We start from the raw sequence: 5,917 nt of genomic DNA, 5'->3' as shown, positions 1-5,917 counted from the left end.
TTTATAGCTACAAGGCATACATGTATTGTAAATTGTATGTAATGATACAGCACTCTAAATAGATGAAAAATGCATCATCACTTTTCCTCAGCTAATTCCAATTATTTCAACCACTGATTCATTTAGAAATTTGCCTCCCTGGCTGAGTCTTCAATCTACCTTTGTATTGTCAATGTTTGTACTTAATCAGTGTGACATGTTGTAGTTGTCATATGAACATCTTAAGCCAGTTCTCATCAGACATAAGAAAAGAGCCTGTCTTTTCATCCCCAAACTGTGGACAGGTGTAAAGCTTTTTAAACATTAATCTTAGAATTTCAGCTGTTAACTGTTGATGGCCTTTCCCATCAATCTCTTTCATGCAACAAAAGCCTAGGTACCGAATAAACATCTGGTGCATACGCTAGTCCTATCAATAAGCGCTGCATGAGTTCACCTTACAGTGAATCCTAATGTGATGATATAGTTACTTTTAGTTAACATTCTACAATTTTACAGATATTTTAAGAAATGGGGCAAAAGTAAATTTGTTTTCCATGTTGGAAGAAAAAAGTTATGAGCATATCCAAAGTTCAATGGCACTACTGATTAAAATTGCTAGTGAATTTAAAAAGAGTACAATGTACTGCCTAGAAAAAGTTGTTCTTACTCAAAGTATAATTTTACTCTTCTCTCCTAGAATAGCAATTGAATACAAGTTGCATATTACAGCATCTCTGCACAGCTCTATGATGCTCTTGACTTTACCAGCCTTCCCAGTCTTATCCAGACTTTTCAAAAAGTTTGTTTTCTTTCCAGAAAAATTCCAGTGTGAACTCTTGACATAAACAGAAGGCAAATCAAGTCTTACCAGGTTTAAGAGTAAGACAAGAACAAAGTACAATAAGATATCTAAAATTATTTAGACTTCATATTCTAGAAATAAAAGAAAATCAGAAAGCTATTTATTTATTTATTGATTTATATGTATTTGGCATAGATTCTTACTACATAGCTTGGACTTGTAGTGTTCTTCCTGGAGAGGCTATAGTGTGCTTCTCCAGCACTGTGATTATAGGCTTGTGTCACCATACTCAGACTCTGTGGCCCAGACTTTGTGGCCCACTCAGCACACCTGGGGGTGGGGGCAGGGCCAGCATCGCCTGTGGTGTCAGGGATGAGCAGTGGTCCCTGTGGTTGCCTAGGAAGGTGCTTAGTCCCTTGAGCTATCTCGCTGGCCCCAAGCTTCACATTTTAGAAACAAACAAAAAGGCTTGTCTCTGAAGGAATCTGATGAGTGTTCTGGAAGATCAAGACATAACTGAAATATGGCTACATGAAAACCCCAGGGCCCGTGGCATCAGGGCCATTATGAGAAGAGTGCACAGTGAGCCCTTAGGACGCCTGTGGGGACACAAGCAACACCCCCCCAGAACTCAGTCACCTGTTCCCACCACCCATGGGTGTTTTTCATAGTTGCACAAGTGCTTGGAATAACTCGGAAGTGACTTCAGAGTTGAAAACCTTCAGAGTATAATTGAAGCTTCCTAAAAGAAGCAGCCTGGAAATTGAACTCATTCCAAAATCTCTTCTTGTAGGAATAAAAGGAAGAAATTAAAAAAAAATTGAAGAGTCATGAAAACTTCACATGCAGCTAGCATATGGAAATACCAAACACACACACAAATCTGAAAATCAATTTTATATATGCCTAGACCTAAGAAGATCCTTATCAGAAATAAAGACTATATCACAGAAAGGACAGCATTACAACATACTAGTGTTAAAGTTTGCTGTGTAGGTTAGCTCTTCCTCTATGTCCTATCTACCTTTTATACAGCCTGCCTCCTATGAAGTCAAAACCTCTATCAGGAGGCTTGGAAAAAAGTGGCTTAAAATAACTCTTAATTGCCAAGGATATTTTTTCTTATCTTTGGTGTATTTTTTTTCTTTATAATAACTATAAATTCAAGGTCAGAGAAGCTTGTCTTTGTGGCGGAAAACAAAGCTTATGCTAACCTGATCTGGTTTTGAGAGAGATGGTAGCCTCGCTGCTGGAGTAAACTTTCTGCCATGGATGACACATGTCTAATTCTTCCAGTGCTAACAGGGAATGACAGCATTGCTGACAATATCACCTCCATCTGCTGGTGGAGGTCGAGGAAAAGATGCCCTTGCAAATTTCTAAACAACAGTAAACTGGTAGGAAATTCTAAAGTGTCTTACCATCCAAAAGGGGAATAAGGTTAATAAAATGCCCCATCAGAGTTTGAATAAAATACTGATTGGAGAGTTAGTGGGATTGGTTGTGTAAAAACACAATGGCAGGTTGGGTCATGCTTATGACAATCTCAAGTTCAGATAGATTCTGTGACAAGACACCACTTCACAGGCCACATTGTCTCTAGCATCTCTCCCTTCTTTGGTAGGTGCTGGCAGAAGGCGTGCCCAGTTGTTTTCTGATGTAGATGCCTAGTTACAAAGCCAAAATGTAGGAGAGGAAGAGAGACAGGATGAACACCTTCAGAAACTCTGGGGGGAAAATGCCATCTTCTTCATGGCTCTGCTTTTTCTCATGCTCAGAGACATGGAGTGCTGTGGATGTCTGAAGTGGAACTCCTTTGGTGGAATGTTTTCAGGTCTGCTAGACCTGTCCAATACCCAGTCTGCACTTTTCTTTGAAGGCTCTTCCTTCTTTTCTTCTACCAGTTCTCTTTCTGACTGAGAGCTCTGGTCCCTGCTGGTATGTGTCTCCACATCAAACACGATCTGCCTGTTCTCCTGTGGCAAGGGGCTGTCACAGTGAGGGCTGCTTCTCAAACTGCTCTGTCCTGATTTATGCCGAGCACCCAGAAGCATCTTCTCCATGTCTCCGTTGTGGATGGAGGCTGAGGAAGAGACATGCTACAGACTCCCATTCTTCTCATTGCTGTTCTCATTGCTGATGCTGCTGTTCATGTGTAGCTCCACCCAGGAAGTGTTGAGGCTGCCTGGCAGTGGGGAAAGGCTGATCCCTTTCCTAGCAGTAGTTGTTGTTGTGCATTGGAGGAGGTGGGTTTACTAAATGAGACCATATGCTCTGGTGGCTGGAAGAATTTTGGCCACAGCAGGGCCGTCCAGAATCACTATATTAACCAGTAACAAATGCTGGAAGGTCTGTGGAGAAAAAGACTCTTTTGTACTGTTGGAGGAATTGGTGTAACCACTTGTGGAAATCTGTAGAGATTCCTCAAGGAACTAAAACTAGAGGGTCTATTCTATTCATCTATTTCCCTTCTTTGTATCTTCCCAAAATAATTAAAAGCATTATATTACAGCAATAAGTGTACACCCATGTTTATAATAGCACAGTTTGTAATAGTCAAGTCTTATAAACAGCCCAAATACCCATCGACCAATGTATTGATAAAGAAGATGTGTTTATTTATTTATTATTATTACTTTTTGTACAATGGATTACTGCTGTGCTATAAAGGATAAACTCAGGATATTTCTAGTTAAATGGCTGCACCTTGAGACCAAACTTTTTTTTTTCCTAATCATTTATTTATTTATTTGGTACAGGGTCTTACTACACAGCTAAGACTCATAGTGATCCTCCTGTCTCAGCCTCCCCAGCCCTGGGATTATAGGTGTGCACCACCACACCCAGTCTCCATTGCCGGCACGGCATGCCCGGGATTTCAGGGCCAGCATGGCATGTGGTATTGGGGACCGAACCCAGGTCCTTGCGCTTGCTAGTCAGGTTCTTAGAGCACTGATCTATCTCCCCACCTGAGACCAAGCTCTTAAGTGAAATGAATTGAACACATATGTTCAATTACCATGTGGTTTCTCTGTTGTGGAAGCTGAAAGAGTAAATAAGGACTGAAATGTACATTGGATATTGGGAAATGGGAAGAAGATATTCAAATGAGAAGGGGGATAAGGGAGGGGATGGGAGAAAGAAAAGAAGGGTCAAGAAAGAAAATAGAAAGAAAAATGGAAACAAAGCTTTTTTAAGTAAAGAAGGAAAGAAGGGCTGGGGGAAGGTTGGAGAATGGGAAGAAAAGAAGCAAGATGTATTACGTGCAAATGCAAACTACCTATGATGAATGCTTATCTTATGCATGTATAAATGTACCAATAAAATAAAACGTTAAAAAAGGATGAGTACCATAGATCGAGTGTACGTAACAGAATATAAAACATTTTATCCAACAATTATAGAATACATGTTGTTTTCAGCGTCTCACAAACTGTTCTCTAAAATAGGACATATTTTAGGCCAAGAAACAAGTTGTAATAAGTACAAAGCATTGAAATAATATCTTGAATCTTATTAGATTATAATGGCATGAAACTAGGAATCAACAGCAAGAGAAAACATAGTATGTGTACAAACACATGGAGATTCAACAATTCACTTTTGAATATACAGTGGGTCATTTGGAAAATCAGGGGAAAATTAAAACATTCCCAGTATCAAATCAAAATGAATGCACAACACATTACCATATGTGGCATATAGCAAAGACTGTTGTAAGAGTGAAGCTTGCTGAGTGTCTATGCCAAAAATATAAGAGATCTCAGTTAATTACCATGATGGTACATATCAGAGTGTTAGAAAAACAAGAGAAAAACAGAACCAAACCCAACAGAAGGAAAAGAAATAATAAATACACAGGATCCCTGAAGCAATGAATTTGTTTTTTTAAAGATGTATAACCCTAAGTTAAACTAACTAAAAGAGAAAGAGGATTCAAATCAGTATAATTATAGTTGACAAGAGAATGTAGCAACAGAAATCACTGAAATCTAGAGATCATCAGGGACTTTTTTGAAGATATATATTTTAATAAAATAGAGGATCTAGAAGAAAGACAAATTTTTAGAAACATGTGACTTAAAAATTGAATGAAGACATAAAAACCGATAACATCAATAACAAGCAATGAGATGGAAGCAGTAATGGAAAGTTTTCTAACAAAGAAAATCCCCAAACAAAATGGGTTCACTGCTAAATTTTATCAGATTTTTAAAGAAAAGCTAACATTCAAGCTCTTTAACCTATTCTATGCTTTCAGATTCCTTCTCTCAGGCCAGTGTCACTCTGGCACCAAAACTGGATGAGGACAAAACAAAAAAGAAAACTATAGACCAATACCTTTTTAATATATTTGATACAGGGCCCCAGTACACAGTTTGGACTCATCGTGATTCTCTTGTTTTCAGCCTCCCCAGCACTGGGATTACACTTGTGCGCCACCATGCTTGGACTTGGTGGCTGGCTCAGCACGCCCGGGGGTGGGGCTGGTGTGGCATTTGGAATGGGGGATTGAACTCCAGTTTACCTAAGCAGATTCTTAGTCTGCTGAACTATTTCACCAGCCCAGCCAATATCTTTGATAAACATAGATACAAAAACATGAAATTCTTGCAAAATCTAATTCAACACACATTAAAAAGATACACCATGATCCAGTTGGTTTCACTGTGGAGGTACAAGTTTGACTAAACATGTAAATCAATAAATGCAATACAACACATAAATAGAGTCAAGAATAAAGAACACATGATCATCTCAAGTGATGCAGAGTAACCCTTCAACAAAATTCAACAGTTCTTCATGATAAAAGTCCTCAAGAAATTAAGTACTATAAGATCATACTTTAATGAGGTAAAGTTTGTCATATATTTCACAGGCCCACAACCAACATAATTGTGAATATGGAATGACTGAAAGCATTTCCTCTAAAATTAGAAATGAGGAGAGGATGTCCACTCTCACCACTCCCATTCAATGTAGTACTTGAACTTCTGGCCAGAGAAAGAAATATGTAAAAGGGATGTAGATAGGAAAAGAAGTCAACTTATCCTTATTTGTAGATGATCTGACTCTATAGCTAGAAGACCTTAAAGGCTCCATCAAAGGACTTTTAGAGCTGATGAAGTCAGC

The 5,917-nt window shown here is 38.7% G+C and overlaps 1 pseudogene; it reads right to left on the bottom strand.

Annotated features, from left to right (window-relative positions):
* Positions 1-2,383: 2,383 nt before the first annotated feature.
* On the bottom strand, positions 2,384-3,049 carry LOC101576780 (annotated as a pseudogene).
* Positions 3,050-5,917: the final 2,868 nt, after the last annotated feature.

The sequence above is a fragment of the Octodon degus genome, unplaced genomic scaffold (genome assembly GCF_000260255.1).
Source record: "Octodon degus isolate 3935 unplaced genomic scaffold, OctDeg1.0 scaffold00071, whole genome shotgun sequence".
Classification (NCBI taxonomy): Eukaryota; Metazoa; Chordata; class Mammalia; order Rodentia; family Octodontidae; genus Octodon; species Octodon degus.
The sequence above is the reverse complement of the archived record's forward strand: the minus strand, read 5'-3'. Positions and strand labels throughout refer to the sequence as shown.